General features: G+C 39.2%; 1 long non-coding RNA gene across 1 annotated transcript in view; it reads right to left on the bottom strand.

Annotated features, from left to right (window-relative positions):
- The window catches only part of LOC106964877 (uncharacterized), a 42,731-nt gene continuing 25,430 nt past the window's right edge, over nucleotides 1–17,301 (bottom strand). Inside the window, exon 2 of the long non-coding RNA XR_001428519.1 lies at nucleotides 1–157. This is a non-coding gene — a long non-coding RNA (uncharacterized LOC106964877). The remainder of the gene's footprint in view (nucleotides 158–17,301) is intronic.

Raw genomic sequence — 17,301 nt, 5'->3', positions numbered from 1 at the left:
CTGGTCTATCTCCATGAGCTTCGGGAAGGCCCCGGGCCACTCGATGGCCACCTTGACGATGTCTGCCGGCGGCGGCATGGCTGCCGGGAGAGTGCTTGGCGCGAATCTCGCTGCCTCACACCACTGTCAAACAACTCTAGAGACGGCTCATCCAAATCTGCAAACAGAAAGAGCAGCACGTTGGTCCAGAGGTACGTGGTTACGCAGAAGACGCAGTTCAAAGACTTTTCTTTGAGCAGTGAGGAATTGCAGACATCTCTGCTGGCAGCGTCAGCAGAGATGTCGTCAGTATTACAGGTTCAAACAGTTGGCGACATAATGAAGATTCAAAATTAACCTGAAAAAAAAAAAAAACATTAAAGTTGGACACAATTGGGTTAAAAGCAGGAAAATCTAAACTAGGTTTGAAATGGACAGAAGAGAAGCCACCAATAAACCTTTGACATCAAACCTATTAGAAATGTATGAATCATGTGTAAAAGCTCTGTGCTAGGAAACCAGACAATTTAAATTAAATCCACCTGATAATAAGAATGGGTGACAAAAATGAACTAAAATCGTGCAGGAAGCTCAGTAATGGATGCAAAGTGTTTAGTCTATTGCAACTCACTAACGGACATTTATTTAAATATTAGTAGAGATCTGAATTTGTGTGTGTATGTGTGTATTTTGAGCCTGTATGCTGTATTATCAGTCCATCTACTCTGAAAAAGAACAGTTTAAACAGATTTAAATAAACAAATTGCATTTCAATCTCATTGCCCATTTTTTTTTTACCACAGATTGTTGTTACAGTACGTAAAAGATGATGACCACAAGTCAAAGTGTGAACGCACTCCAAATCTGCACGTTTACTCGAAAACAATGATGCGCTCACCGGATTCAAACTCAAAGACAGCTGAAAGCCTCTCTCTGCTCCTGAAGGTAATAAATGCACACCACAGTGCTGAACTCATAATCCAGGGTTCCTCCAATCTGAATTAGGGCTCTTGAGAGGGCATAAAGAAGCACAATATGTGAGGGAGGCGCCAGCAACCAGCCTGACCTGAAAAACTCAGTGGGCTTCCAAGATAAGCCAGTTAGAGGACCAGTGGCAGAAAAAAACCGACAACAACAACAAAGAAAAAAAAAAAAATCGGCCAAATCACAGCCACTCTGAGGCACACAAGTGGGGCTTTGTGTGTTGCGTGCGTGCGTGTGTGTGTGTGTGCTTGTGTATGTGTGTGTGTGCACGCACGCAGGAGGAGATCTAATGAAACTTACTGCTGCTCACAGCTATAAAGTGGAAAAGTGGAAGTTTCATACAGCATATGCCATCAATTATTTATTATTTATCCCTGTCTGGAAAGCTCAGAACATCCAAGTTTCTGATGAAGAACTTGCTTTACTTTTTTTTTTTTTTTTTTTAAATTTTAATCCATAATGCATAAAAACTGTCTGGGACAAATTCCTAGGGGAGTATCGTTGTGCAGAACATTTTGAATGCTGATGTATAAAATCCCGTATGCATGGTTATGCACAGAATGTGTGTCCATTCATCACACACACAAAACAGAGAAAACCCTCTGCACCCGAAGTCACAACGCAACCAGAAAAAAACACACGTCCCTTTGTAAATATACAATAATTCAAAAGAGAGTCTACATAATAATAGTTCCCTAGCTTTGTGTGTGAGTCACCCCATAATAATCCACATAACCTTAATTCAAGAGGCCGTCGTCATGGCAGCTGCTGCATCAATAGCATGAGCTTTCGGTGCGATTTTCTTTTCTAAAACAGGTGACACACTCAAGTCACATCGGCCACTCAAGTCTCACCGCAGAGATATGAATGAGTTGAACTCATTCGACAGCAGGCTGGCTCTTTAATATGTGTTAAATGCTTCCGGAGGCTCTGAAATTACGCTCAGCGTATGGAAGATTTGAAAGATTGCCTTTTTATTTTCCACTATGAACTTGTGCTGAAATAAATAATGCTTAATGGCAAATACCAAGGCGCTGACTGCAGCCACGTGATGAAAACAAACAGCTAAATACTGGAAAATATCAGCTGGGACTAAAAGTCTTGGATTGGCCGCGTCAAAAGTCCAGCTTAAGATAATGTGGCTGAAATAAATCAATTCTGAAGTGGAACATTTTTTTTTTGTTGTGGCTACTTTATAACATAGGGTAAGGTTGATTTTTAGACAGAAACAAATGAGGATGGAATCTGAAAGATTTTTACGTTTACTTGTGCTTTTTATAATACTGTCCAAAAAAACCAAAAACACAAATAAGTTACAAAAAAGCTAAAACAGAAGAGAAAGTAAAGAAATACATACTTTTCACAGCACTGTACATCCTGTGGTACTGTATACATACACTCAGCATGTGTGATTTGCTTACTCATCTTCGGCAGATGAAAACATGTTAGTCATCGACATGTCTGTGTCAGGAAAGAGTAAAGACGAAGAGACAGTGGCTGAAAGCTAACCTCTGCCACAGCCTGCCGAGACTCAAGCCACATGTTTAGCAGCAGAGCTGGTCTGATGGTCGGATGGATGCTGGGGCCACCACTACGGCCCGCACTGAAATGAATCGACAGCTAGGAATCCGTGTTCGGGATCGTAAGGCATTTGAGAAGATTGTATCTCTTAACAGCGACTGGACAAGTTGGAAATTTCTGGAGAAACACTTTTCTGCCCCCTCCCGTACCCCCTACACGGGCCAAGTTATTAGGTTAGGTATAGAATACAACACATTTTGCTTCAGCACAACTACATGCTACATTAAAGATGGTTAACACTGCATGTTTTGATTTTTATTAAAACAAATAAAAAGCAAAGGAAACCTTTTTTCTACAAAGCTATAGTTGAACAACTGTAGCTTCTGCATTCATCTAGACTAAATGATGGGTTGTAAATTGATTTTGCAGCAACGTTTCACGTTCTAAGCCAGCATTAGAGGAAACAGGGCATTGCTACATTTTAAGAATGAACCAGTTTTGGTTTCTTCACCCCGTTAAAACTTAACAAGGAACACAAAATAGGTTTTTACTACCCAACAAGTAATTAAAGTAAAACAAAAAAAAAAATCCAGCCCCAGAGATTTGCAGGAGTTTCCATGAGGCGTCTCCTTCAATATATTAATGTATCTGCAATTTGCAAGGATAAGTTATGGAATAATTGACGAATTGAGTATTTCACACGGCTATCACAGCACAATAGCATTTCTATGTGTTAGTGGTTATCTATGACAAGCGTCACTTACACACTACATAGTTTCTTACTATTTGCCAACACTGTACATGTCGGCATGAACTGGTTACCACTAAAAAGGTATAGCAAGATTTTACAGAGGTGGGTTTCTCATACCAGCACATCTCTACTCAGTAAACACACCAATTCAAAGTCACTTAAATCCTTTTTCATTCCCATTTTAATACTCGTATTGAACTTCAATATGTCATCACCTTTAGATAAATGCATTGAGTTGCTGCAATATGATTCACAGCTAGTTGTCAGATAAACAGTCATTGCATGTAGACAAAAGTAGCGATATTCACCTCTGAGAAGGTAATTCAGATTATCTGCTAAGCAGCTGCCGATAGGCTGGTCACCTGAGCAGATTGCCCAATAAGCAAACTAAATCAGCTTGTTATCCTGAGTAGAATGACAAATAGATATCATGTTCTGTGCAACGAGATCTCAACTACAAACAAAAAAATTAAGGTGGTCTGTGTCCTTTATTGTTTAAGTCAGTTTATCAAGCTTAAAATAACAAGATACACAAGTTACAAATGTGATTATTATTCATACAATAGTCACCAGTAGTAACGGTGCTTTTTTTTTTCTGTTTATAAAAATAAATAAAAAAAGTAGAACCAAGCAACTTTATTAAGTACTGTGAGGACTACAATTTATGTATTTTAGCTGTTACAGCAAAAACAACAGAGATCCCAGATTTCTAAGAGAGCATTTTGCCCACCACAACATCACTGAGTACATCTTGTCCTCTATATGCAACCACAAAAAGTCAAGTTCTCACCGAGTCCCTCTAATGGACGGAAACTCTGTCTGCGCACTCAGTAGTTCTCAATTGGATGACGACCGTCAGTACAAATGCAAAACTAAAACTGGAGAGACCATGTATATACCTATTGTTTTTTGTTTTTTTTTAAATGAAATTTTTGAAGATAAAAAGAAACACATGAAAGAGAAACACATGATGTCTTGTGGTTATTTATTGATCAACAGCATCATAAGACATTACCAAGAGATGCAAGGTCACTGTTTCTTTATCAGGGAAAAATATTTTCACCTGCAGAGCTCTGGGTTTTTTTTTTTTTTTCTCTGCAATGCATTGTGGGTAGATGCATAAACTGTCGAGAACGACCCCGCTGTCTGCGGCACGGAAATAAACGTGACTTCTATTTGTACTTTTCAGTTCAAACCAGAAAGCAACGTACATCGCAGTAAAAACAACAAATACATGGATGTGCAGCATTATGGTTTTTTTTTTTAAGTTTCTTTATCTTTTATTTTTCCCATTTAATTGCAAAGGCAGACCTTTTCAACTGTCATTTAAACACCTTTGCTCGGATCTAATCGAAATTGATCATTTGCATGCAACCGATGAGGGAAGGTTTGTTAGTCTGTTCTCTCCAAAATAAGAGGCTCTCCTCCCGACAAGAGCACTGCATTGCAGCCCGAAGGCTGGCTCCAATAAAAACACAGAGGGTATGCTTTGTGTGTATGAGTATATTATTTCAAGCATCTCGTCATCTAACAGCGACTTCAGATGACGCAAACATGGTTACCCTCTGGGATTATTGGCTGGAAAGACACACAAAACATGCAGGAACACACACGCACGCACACACACACACACACCAACCTCAGTGCTGGCAGTCGGGGCACATCTCTTTAAAAAACAGGGTTAAATCTAATTTAGAGACAAAGTGGTGTGACACACCACCACACCATGAGCAGCTTTACAAGAAAGCCTCATCTGATTAACATGTTCTTTTTTCCCCTCCCCTCTACCTCTCCTGAAAACAACTGCAAAGCAACAAGGTTCAGGATTTTGTTGTTTTTTTTTTTTAACCTTGTTTGTCCGTGTATTTACAGGCCTACGGATCTGTGTGTCAATTCCCATTGTGTCGCTGCGACGTCTCATCACAGCCGCTTTATTGTAAATGGAGGTTTGATGCTGAGCTATCTGCTGTCAGAGCTCATCACGTCAGAGCAGGTTGATTTATTCCAACCTCGTTTGGTCAACTCTGAACTAGCGAAAGTTTATTTTCTGCTCCGCCGGAAGGTCAAAAAAAAAAACATCTCCCTGTTTTTATTTGCTGCAGAGAACTCTGGCTGTCAGGAGTCGGCTCGACTTCCCTGCAGCCGTTTGTCCGTTGATGTTGTTTTCTCACATTAGATGACTTGTGTCCCACCGTGCTCCTCTGGATTCCTCACCATTTAAGTGTTTATTTAGATTAATGTGGAATATTACACCCAACCAGAACTTTTTGATTTTCAGCAAACCAAAAAACATTTAAAAAGTGATTTGAAATGGATGAAAAAACTGTGATTGGATCAGGAGGTTCAAAGCACAAGCATCGATAAACAGGGCAGTGAAAGGGAAAGAGCAAAAGGAAGAGCGGATGAGAGATGACCACAGATTGGCTGGGCAGAGCTTGGTTTCCCCTTAATAATTCATGCAATGTTATGTGAGGGTCACCTCATCTGCAGAGAGGGGAGAGAAGGAAAGAAAAAATAAATAAAGAGAGGATAAGGCTGAGAAACTCAAAGAAACATGAGAGGAAAAGGGAGGAGGAAGGAAGTAAGAGGTAATAAAGCCTAAAGGAGGCAGACGCTGATAGAAGACGGCGTTCAGCGTAAATGAAGGTAAAACAACAAAAGGCTGCAATGCAAGAGGTGGAAATGCAGCAAATGATACTGCAAAACAAAAACACACAAAGAAAAATGAGTATGAAAACAAAACGCCATTAATGGTGGCAAAAACTAGAATGTGCATTTTGGATATCAAAACTTGATAAAAAAAAAAAAAAATCAAACAAACTCTGAAATCTTTCATTTTATGCAACAGACAAAATGTGTGAGAGCTGCCAATTTATTCAGTGATCTTTGAAGCCGTGATGCTGCGAGGGAACATGAAGCAGCAGTTTGACCTTTCACCCCACCCGCCTCTTGGCCTTGAAGAACCGAAAGGCTCAGCTAACAGGCATTTATTAAGTGTCATCCTTTTTTTTTCCATGCACCATGCAGATTATGTCAGTGCTGAAATTATAGGTGACCTGAGGTTGACCTGCAAAATTTCTCTGATATTTAAGCTGCCGTGGTCTGAGAGACCAGATGCAGTCAAAACCACTGATTCCTGACTTCAATACCGTCTCCATTGAAAACTCAAAGGTTTGTTTTAACTACACAATAGAATATAAAAAAAACAAAAAACAGTAAACTTTTAAACTGTCTTAGGTTTTGTTTACATGTTAATGCCCAATTTCAAAAATAAAGACGTGTATATGTTCAGTATCAATATATTTTTTTAAATGATATAAGGTGTAGATAAGTATTGACATATTTTAGTCCATTTCAAAGTGCCTAACTTTTCTAAATTATGTTTAAACTAGATTAGAAAAAACAGATTTAAAATTTAAATAAAAATAAATTGCATGTTTTTATAGAAGTGTAACATTTTCACAGGTTTTACTAATTCATTAAAAGTACCGATCTGTTAAAAAGCTTAACCTGCTGATACCATTGGCCGATACCATTTTTTTTTTTTTTTTTTTTTTGAACAAACACTGTTAATGTTCACGTTGGCCACAGTATCTCTGTTTTTGAGCTGGGTAGGTTTCAAAAGAGTGCCCTCTAGCTCTGCATCTGAAGCCTCTACAAGGGCCCGGCTTGCTGCAGGGCTCCGGGCTTGTTTGCTCCATCCTTTATGTGCAAACTGAGACAAAAGGTCACAGACTCTGTGCACGAGGGCTGAGAGCTGCACTCGCTTTGATCTTGACACCTTACAACATCTGCACACACACATTACGCACACAGGGTGATTATGTTGCACTTTGTGTGTTTGTATAACACACCCTTTGGCTCCTGTATGACAGAACAAAGGTTTTGCAACTTGTTGTTATAATTTTGATTCTACTTGAGCAAGAGTTGTTATTACTGGAGCCAGAAGAGGCCCAAACAGTTTCGTGGTCTTACTCAAAAGCAATACACAGTTATTTTTGCTTTCCTCATCGTGGCATAAAATTACATTAAAAATGATCTACATGAAGAAACGGTTCTACAAAAATACAAAATTCATTCCATTGTTTGACAGCATGCATCACCGAGGCAGTCTGCATCTCGCCTATAATGACATACGCATCTTTAGATTTTGGCCCTCTCCTCATTGTAAGCATTTTAAGAGTCGCTGCTGCACTTGAGATTACCGTCCTTTTTTGCGGGCCCAGTTTCTGCAGATTCAATTGTCAGGCAGATGGCCTCATGCTTATTAAAGCTTCTCTATTCACAAACAAGATCAGAAAGATATTGTACAACTGTTCAAAAGAAACGCTTTCAAGAAACATTGTAGCTTATCCAGATGCTACTTTGAATGTTTTCTTTCACAAAATGCTCTTCAAACAAATTATGTTTTTTCTTCTTTTATTATTATTTTTTAAGTAATTATCGTACTATGCAAGGTCTAAAAAGTCTTTGATGCAGCTCTGTTTTGGAGGTTTCTCCGCAGATTACACAACCTGACCTCTGGGTGAACTTGCTCGAACATCCACTCTTGAGATTATTGGTAATTATATCCAGTGGGTTATATTATTTTATTTTTTTTTTAATTCTCAGGAATTACATCTTTAACTATAGAATGACGGTCGCTAAGAATGTTAGCACTTTTTTTTTAACCCTTACTATACTGAAGACGTCAGCAGTGATGTTAGAGAAGCAACAGCTGCCTCTTCAAGGTCGTTACTGATGTGTTACCTCCTTGCTAACACACACACCTGAAGTCGTGCAGGGCTGCTAACAGCCGAAGCTTCTGCTGACATGAATCTGCTCACACCTCATGACTAGTTAATCAAGTTCATTAGTCTATCCTCACCTTGCTGCTACTTCACTCCTAATCCTGGAGGAATATTTGTCTCTCTCTCACACACACACACACACACACACACACACACACACACACACACACACACACACACACACACACAGCTGCTGAATTTAGCTACGTAAATAATGACTGAATCAAAGAGATGGCGCCGACTCTGAATGTTAAGGGCTTGGACACTTCCGACATTTAAAAAATATACAGTAACTATCTATGATATTTAAGGACACATGTTTTAAATTTATACATGGATGGATTCATCAGCGGTGAAAACAAGGAAGGACTTGTCACAAGGCCTGCAGTCAGAAAAAATCCCCCGAAACAAGCGATGACGTCAAAATCTCCCACAACATAGTAACTGTAGTAACTTTGTGTGGCAGCATAGAGCAAAGATACATTTGACCACATTCATCACAGTCAGGATAAATGAAGTTTATCATAACTGGCAGCGGGTTTTAAAGTTAGCACTCAGTTGCTCTGCATCACCTTCTGAGATATTTTATCTTAAAAAAAAAAAAAAAAAAAAAAAAAAGCACAACATGCACGGTAAGTGTTTGATATGTGCTGTGAGCAAAAAAAGAAAATTTTTTTAGAGGTGGAGGTTTTGTTAGATTGTTACAGGAAGCGAGGAGAAATAAGGAAGGCTAGCTTGAAAACAGAAAATTGCTTTTGTTCCCACTCTCAATTGGGGATTTGGCAGCCGTTATATTTGCTTTTTAAAAAAAAAAAAAAAAAAAAAAAAAGAAAACCTCCTTGTGATAAGACTTGTGATTTACTATGGTAACGATTAACCAGTTCCTACCATTTGTGAATCACAACAAATTATTTTGGTTAGTGGGCTTGTGACTGTATGTCACTGCATACAGTTAGGAAGCAATACATTTTACTTGTAATTTTAACTGTTGTTGTGAAAAAATGTTCAGTGTTTGTCACCCATCCTGTCTGAACATCTGGGATTTGACATTTTTGCAAAAATATTCATGCAAAAGCAGAGCAGAGAGCTAAGAGTAAAAAAAAACAGCTGCTTGAAAAAGTAAAATAAATTAGTTAGCATTTAAATAAATGAGGTATTGTCTTTCCTACTTGGTTCAAAGCTGTAATTCTTCATTGCTAAAATTTACAATAAAAAGATTGGGGGGGGAAGGATCAGTAAAAAGAGCTATAAATACAGACAGAAGACAAAGGGGGGAAAAGGTGAAGTTAAGAGTGTGGCGTTCAACCAAAGGAGGAAGTGCAATCCTCTGAGACAAAAACATACGACTGCCAACAGTTTTAAAAATACTGGCGCTCGACTAGTTCCTCTTAAATAACATTGTAGCGGATGGGTTACATCTTCAAATGTTTGGCGGCCAAACAAGAAAAGACGACAACATCTTGGTGACTCTTGCCGCCGGGTCTCTTTGTCAGAAACCAAACCCAATTGACACAACACCACCGCAGCCAGGATATCCTGTCAAACGACTCTTCCACCAGCAGGTAGCAACTCCAGCAACGCAGTCAGTGGAGCTCTTGCTAAAGTCTCGACCACAGGAGGTGACATAAAGCAGCTGTAGTGCTCCTCAGCGAGCAACACGCCAGGCTGAATCTACGGAATACCTCCGACAGAGGTAAGGTGAAAGAGGGACAGAACGAGCCGCAGAGCAAGGTACGAGCAAACCCGAAGCGTGCCGACGTGATCAGGGAAAGCAAAGCAGATTGAGGTAAACAAGTGAGTCAGAATCAATTAGAGGTCCTTGGATGACGTTCTGCAAAACCCAGTTAATCACAACATTGGAAAGCTATAAAAAATAAGAGGTAGGAAAAAGAGGCTACACTTGCCAAAAGTGGGGGAAAAAAAATGGAGGGCAGAAATAAGGCCCCACAGGAAAACATGCAATCCATAAAGGGCATTTGTGGGGATCTTCATATTGCCTAGTAATTACTTTCCAATAAGTGCGGCCCTTTTCTTCCAAACCACATTGAGTGTTTCCGTCCTTCAAATCATGATACCTCAAAAGCTCAAACCTCTGAAATCTCATGTCTCTTTGATACAAACGGCTTCTACACTTGAAACAAATAAAACTTATGCACTGGGTCAGTCAAAGAGCACATAAACTGCACTTATAGATTATAGCTGCTCCAGAATATGCATCTAAAGGTAACGTTTGTTTCCAACGACAGCACCGTTGAAGAAAGTAGATCAAACACAACCACCACACCCTGAGGCCTACTGCATCCTGTGTCGCGTGAAGAAGAAAACACACAGCAAAGATGTGAAAATTTACAGCCCCCCACCCCCCAAAAAACCCACTCGATAACCAACAGGACAGCGAGTCTTCCTCAAAAACAAAAAAACCAACCTGCTTCTCAAAGATGCGACGGCTTTGTGACAGAAAACAAAGAAAAGCTGCTTTCTCTAAGCAACTTCAGACGAACGGAGAGCTTTTTCAGCATCACAAGCCAAAGGCGAGAGCTCCACGACGGTCTGTGCAGCACTTCGGGTAGAGGAAAAGAGCAACCGAGAGGGTTCCGAGAGACACAGAAGGAGGAAGTAGGCGTTTGTTGAGAAAGAGGAAACAGGTTTGTTGGTGAAAAGGCGGCAAAGTTTAAAGAAGAAGTGACATAAAGAAGACGCTGACAAAGTTCTTATTCACGTGTACTAATAAAGACCAACATCTCAAGAAAAAGGAGAGTGAAACTGAAATCCTTGCGAAATGTAATGTGCATGCAGGTTTGTTTTTTTTGGGTTTTTTTTTTTTTTTAGCAAAACATGCCTTTCTATGAAGATTTCGTTCATGCATTCAGTTGCATGAACTGAATGCATCCATCACACCAGAGGCGGAGAAGTTGAAAACTTTCTGGTTCAGATATGTGGAGGAATTTTTCTGCCATAATCCAAGAGCAAGCATTTTCAGTCTGAAGGCAGGGTTTCATGTCTTTTGTAAGCAAAAGTATTCAAAGTTTTGAGAACAAAAAGACATGCAATCCTGATGGCAGAAAAAAGTTCCTCCATACAGATAGCTTCATTCTGTCACTGTGGTCACTTTTACTCCGAGTCAAAACTGACAGCCATTTCAGACTCAGCGCCCAGCTAATCCTCTACGAACGGGACGAGAAAAACAACAAAAAAAACAGATGTTTACTCCACCCAAGATGAGGTCAGCTTTGGTTCCTGGAAGCCCCAAAAATGCAAACATTCAAGATATTTGCTTCCAACTTACATTCCCAGAGAGAATCTTTTCTTTGTCCACTCCAGCAACACCAGTAAAAACAAACAAGCCAGAGGAAGAAAATTATATCCCCTCTAAGGTTTTGAGTCAAGTGGAAAAAAATATGTGAAAGCAAACAGAGGGTAAAGAGTGTATGACTGCAGTGAAGTCAGTAATTTAGGCAAAAGCAAACTTAAATGTTATTATGACCTTAGAAAATAAGGCTAGCTGCCCCAGTGCACAGCGAGATAACAAATTAACCACATTTATCTAAACAAGTTATATTTGCAGCAGCTGGGAAGCATGGTGATTATGTTATAAATGCTTGCTTAATTTTTTTGTGTAGATAACGTTCAGCCCAGGTTATTATGTTGTGAGAATCACTTTAAAGTCCAGACCACGGTAACACAAACATTACGGAAAGTGGATATCCTCTGCAGCACATGTAAACAGTGGAAAAAGAGATGTTCAAAAATGTTTCGTGAAATCACAGCCTTTTTGTTTAATTTTCTCGCTGTTATTTTGCAGTTCAAGCATGAACCAGAAAGCATTTTTTTTTTTTTTTACCCTAGTCGCACCTGAGCTGCGGGCTGAAAGGGTTTAGTGTTGCAAGAAAAAAAATTTGTTCGGAAAAAAAGTGAAACTGCGGTAGTTTTGGATGATTCCTAGACAGAGCTGTCTTGCTTTGTGTCAAGTTGTGCGAGTACTGACATGTGTCCCTTTTTTACATGCATTCTCATCTTCACAGAGGTATTCATTCCCAAATGGAGCAAATCTCAACAATGGTGCAGTCTAGGCCAACCGTCTTTGTTTTTCTTTTAAATATCCTGCCTTTTAGCACCTCTCTTCACTCTCGTTTGCCTTAAAAAAAAAACAAAAAAAAAAAACAATTTGCTAGTAAATTGATGTTCCAACCCAACTCAAAGCTGTCACCCACCCCGCTTTGAAACACAGTCAAACTCTAAATGGCTGTGCTGAACTGCCTTAATCAGCCCCGTAAACACGTCGCCTTGGCGTTAACGTCTCACCACTTACTGGCGACTGGTACCTACACATGACTGATTCCGTCTCCTTATTCAACCTGAACAAAGAGCCTGAGCCTGTGAATTCAACCCAAGAGACCAGTGGATCATCTGCCTTGAAAGCCACATGACATCATTGTGGCCGTAAAGCCATAATGTTTTCCCTCTGACCCCCACCCTTTAAGATGCCGACCACTCACCCCGTCCACTTTCCACCAACTTACAAACACAGTGATTTTCTGGACTTAATGACAAATGAGAAAAGTCACATTCACTCAGTGACGAACACAAAATCAGAAACATTTCTACACTCGTCTGTAAGCAAGATGGTGTTAATCACCCATTCCGACATATTGAAGGGGGCTGGAAACAAACTCGCAACCTCTCAATAGGGTGAAGCAGCCCCTTTGGCTAGAAAGGAGTTCGACTGGCATCATTTCACACCTTCTCGGCTATGTTAATACCTCCCCTTTGATGGCTCGGAGACATAGGAGCAGTTTGCGCCTCCCATCCCCTGTCCCCTCCCCCACGTCCCCTCCGTTCCTCACGGTGATGAAGGAGTCTCAAGCCCGACTTAAAAGTGTCTCTGAACACAAACGGTCTCCATGTGTCTGGGATTTAAATGCGAGCTACTTAGCCTCGTAGGTGTGCCGTGTGTCATAGCTTTGTTCATAATGGCTCATTATTTAACTGTGTAAAATAGTGTCACAGCACAAGGACTATTCATTAGTCATCGGAGCCTCAGTAAAACGGTGCCTTGTTTGTTTGTTTGGCTTCGTTTACTCCTGGAGGCTGAGTCTTTTTTTTTTTTTTTTTTTCCTCACCGCTGTTCAAAAAGGTTGAAAAATGACCAGAATTGTCCATTTGGGATGCTGGTCATTTTTGGTCACTTATTATCCGTTTTTATGCGTTTTTTTTTTTTCTCCTTTAAAAAAAAAAAAAAAATCACCAGCAGGCATCTACAGGTGGAAATGAACACTTAGAGCTATAATCTGGTACAGCACATCTCTCTTCTTGGAGTTATATTGTGCATTGTCTCCGTTTTCAATAAACAAATTGTAAAATTGTATTATTTGGTACTTGTGGCGTTTTGGTAATTTCATAAAGAAGTTTTTTTTTTTTTGTAGGAAAACCAAGCAGATTATTTAATGTAATTTACTTTACTCAAAGGCTACAGTGATGAAATGACACCCTAATATCTTCAAGACCTCAGAAATGGGAATTTAATGCAGGATTTTTCGAATTTATATGAACACGCGCAACGTTCAATAGCAGGAAAATTTTCTGCCGGCGGGCAAAGGCTCAAAGGAGTTATTAGGAAATAAGATTTCAGAAATTCTAAATCATTTGGCATGATTGAATTTCATTCTTTGAATTGTGCATCTTACATTATTTTGATGCCACCTGTCTGGTTCCCAAGCTCTGCAAGTTCAATGTTTGTGCAGCTGCAAAAACAAAAAAACATACAAACATAATTCTGCATGGACGCCATGAGGATTAGCCGTATTTTCCGCCGATTAGGCAATGCAACTTGAATAATAATTTCTCTCATATTGAGAGCACCTGAGCCTTAAACGTCGCCTGCATGATAATAATAACAAAACAATCCACTCTGCCTATTTATCGTCGCAAACCGGAAAATACGACCTGAGTAAGAACCAAAAATAATTATCTGTAATTTTTTTGTTTGTCTCACTGACGAGAAGCCATTATCAGGGAGCCGTGGCTCTGCCTGCAGCCCGCATCATGACTGCTTGTTTGTAATGTTGGTATTTCAGGAATGCAAGCTTATGGTTGCACTCACCCCTAAATGGCTCTGGATGACGGTGGCAGCGTAGAGACGAAAACGTAAATGCGTGTCTGAGAAAACATGTCAAACAGAAACCGACGACAGCCGGTTTATGGTGGGTTGGGTTTTGTAACTGCATTTTCCCAATTTATAAGTTTTATTTATTTTTTTATTTTTTTTAAACATGAAATGAATCAATACATTTGCACAATTTGCTTAAATTATATGGTTTCTTGAGAAGATATGAGCACAAAACCTCAGGGGATTATCTATTATTTAACATACATCTAATTGTATTCCACTTAGGAGTTTAACCTTTAATTATCATTTCAGTAACATACACACATAAGATGACTATAGTTTATATGGTAACTGCAAAAATGTAGAAAAACAGAAGAAAGGAGCCCTTTTTGTTTCCAAATTGCTCATTAATCTATACACATCTCCACTGAAATTCGCCGCATATCGCCCTGCACTTCAAAGCGGGTCAGGCTACGAAACGTCACAGCAGCTGGAATTAAATCCCAAAACATTTCTGCGACATTTGCCTCAGTGAAACAGACAAAACTTCTCTCAGAACTTGTACATGTGAACAAATGTCAAAAACCATGAACCCATTTTCTTTTCATTTCTCTGATTTTTGGCGTATCACATAAAATCCCAATAAATAAGTAGAAATTTGGTGCTGTAAAATGACAAATTGTGAAATTCTCCAAATTCTACCTTACGTTTGACATTAACAGCCAGAGTGTGAGACGGAGAGCAAAGAGGCAGTAACAACAGATGCCAAACTGCTAGCTTCTGCACCTTCTTAATTGGACCAAACACTCCTGGGTGTATCATGCGGCATGAAATGTCAGGCACAGTGTTTTACCAGAGTCTTGCTGGCTAGGGTTTGTTTAAGTATCCTCCTGTTATCCTAAAATAATAACTGGGATGTGTGGTGGCGACATCCAACTTATCTAACAGTGCAATTACCAGAAAACAGGTTTCATGAAAAAAACTGCGTCATTGTACAAATGGAATAGACAAAATGCAAAACATCACCTTCCAGATGAGTCACTTTTTTTTTTATAGATGCAATCCTTGATCTTTTAAATACCTAGTGGATGCCGTCACCGGGTGCTTTACACCTGCATTTCCTGGTTTTGCCATTTCAAAGGGAGTTAATTACCTGTAAATTACATGCTCACGGCTACAGTCAGCTTCACTTAGTTCAGTCACCTAGACATTTTTGTTTTCTTGATTCTGCGTCTGTAATACGAGGGAAAAGCTGAAAACTAATATGGAAATTATGCAAATGTCAAGGCAGAGGGAAATGATGGAAATCAATGTCTATGATTCAGAGAGGGAGTCATTAACGTCAACGTACACTTGCTAACATCAATTATAATCGCACCATCGAGTGAGTGAGCAAGACGGAAACATCAAACAGTACTTCCCCCGTTAAAAAATAAAAAATAAAAAATGCTGTCATATCAATAATTATACTGCCTATTTGGTTGTATTTAAATGTATTGCATACATATATGGTAAGATTTATTTTAGAAAAAAGATGAAAACAACCAACTTCTCATAACAAACCTGTAATAAGTCATGTTTTATAATTACTTGTAGTTCAAATAATTGCTTTTCTTTTCAAAATAGATAAATTAGATCACGTTTTAATCGTTTGGGTACCGTGTGAATACCATAAAACTGTGCTTTAGCCAGCCTATCCTACCATGGTGCATTTGGTTTCAATGCAAATCTTCTATATGGAGCAGGAAAAACAATGTTGTATGCTGATGTGGTGTGCAAAGCTTTCCTACTTTACACTCACAATAAATAATAGAAACATTAATGTCCAGGGTTAGGGCTGAGACTGAGAAGTAAGGTTTGACCTATAAAGTCTAAACGAACAAATATTATTCGAGTAAACAGCTAGACAACTGGAGTGGTCAAATGCAACCATCTGGACAGATCCTAAAGCGTTTCTCATGAATGAACAATGTCCAACTGTGTCATTATCCATCACTGATTCATCTCTGCGCAGGATCATTTCAGATGTCTTAAGAGCTTATAAAACATAATCCGCAACGTTGTACCAAAAGCGTACATTTAAATCCCCGTCCACTTCCAGCGCGCATAATTCAAGAGCATTGCGTAAGGTAACTATTATACGTGTTGTTTTTCCTCTATTCCCCTGTTAACAGAAAAACAATAGGCCATGTGCTCCGTTCAAACCCAATGTCTTTTCCTCTTTGGATGTAAAAATAACATGCCATCCTCCCACATTGCATAACTCAATATCAGTCAGCATCGAGGGCGGCAATGAGAGCTTTAAAACCAAAAAGAGGCATGCAATTAGGTGTTTACCCTGGAAGCCTTTTCGCCGTCGGTGTGGAAGAGGGAGAATGAACGCGAGTGTGAAATAGTGGGAGAACCCACAGGGTTACTGAGTCACTGACGATGTGACCCTGTGCTTTCGGGGCCTTTTGGAAGCAGCATAATCAGGTCAAACACCCACTCTCTCTACAGTGTATTTCTGTCAAACAGGAGAATATAGTGCGACTGACTTAGGGGAATGTGGCCAAGAAAGCTGATCTGGAGCAGGAAGCTTTTATAACAGCAAAGAAACACAAACACACACACAGAAGGCGAACGGAAAACTACGGAGTTTGATTTAGACATTTTCCAGGTGGAAAAAAAAAAAATTAATGTGGAAAAAAAAAATCCACATTAATTTTTTTAAAAATCAATGTGGATTAATTTTTAAAAAATTAAAAAAAATTTAAAAAATTTTTAATTTTTTATTAAAATTAAAAATAAAAAAAAAATATATCCATCCATCCACTGGCTGGATGGATATATGGATGACCAGTGGATGATCATTGACTTGTCCATCATTCATCATCACAAGTCAATGATGACTTGTCCATCATTCATCAGTCCATGGACATTCATGGACTGATGAATGTCCATCATTCATCAGCCGATGAATGATGGACAAGTCATCATTCATCGTCTCTTTATCTATTCATTCATGTTTGTTCATCAATTATCCTCCATCCATTAATTACGCATCCGTCTAACCAGTCATTCATACATTTCTTTATCCATCCTCCATCAATCAATCTGATCATCCATCTATTTGTCCATCATCTAATCAGTCCATCAATTTATCCATCAATCCATCCATCTGTTTCTTA

This window comes from Poecilia latipinna, unplaced genomic scaffold (genome assembly GCF_001443285.1).
Source record: "Poecilia latipinna isolate Pla-1442-1.1 unplaced genomic scaffold, P_latipinna-1.0 Scaffold1732, whole genome shotgun sequence".
Classification (NCBI taxonomy): Eukaryota; Metazoa; Chordata; class Actinopteri; order Cyprinodontiformes; family Poeciliidae; genus Poecilia; species Poecilia latipinna.
Note: the sequence above shows the minus strand (reverse complement) of the source record. Positions and strands in the feature narration are given on the sequence as shown.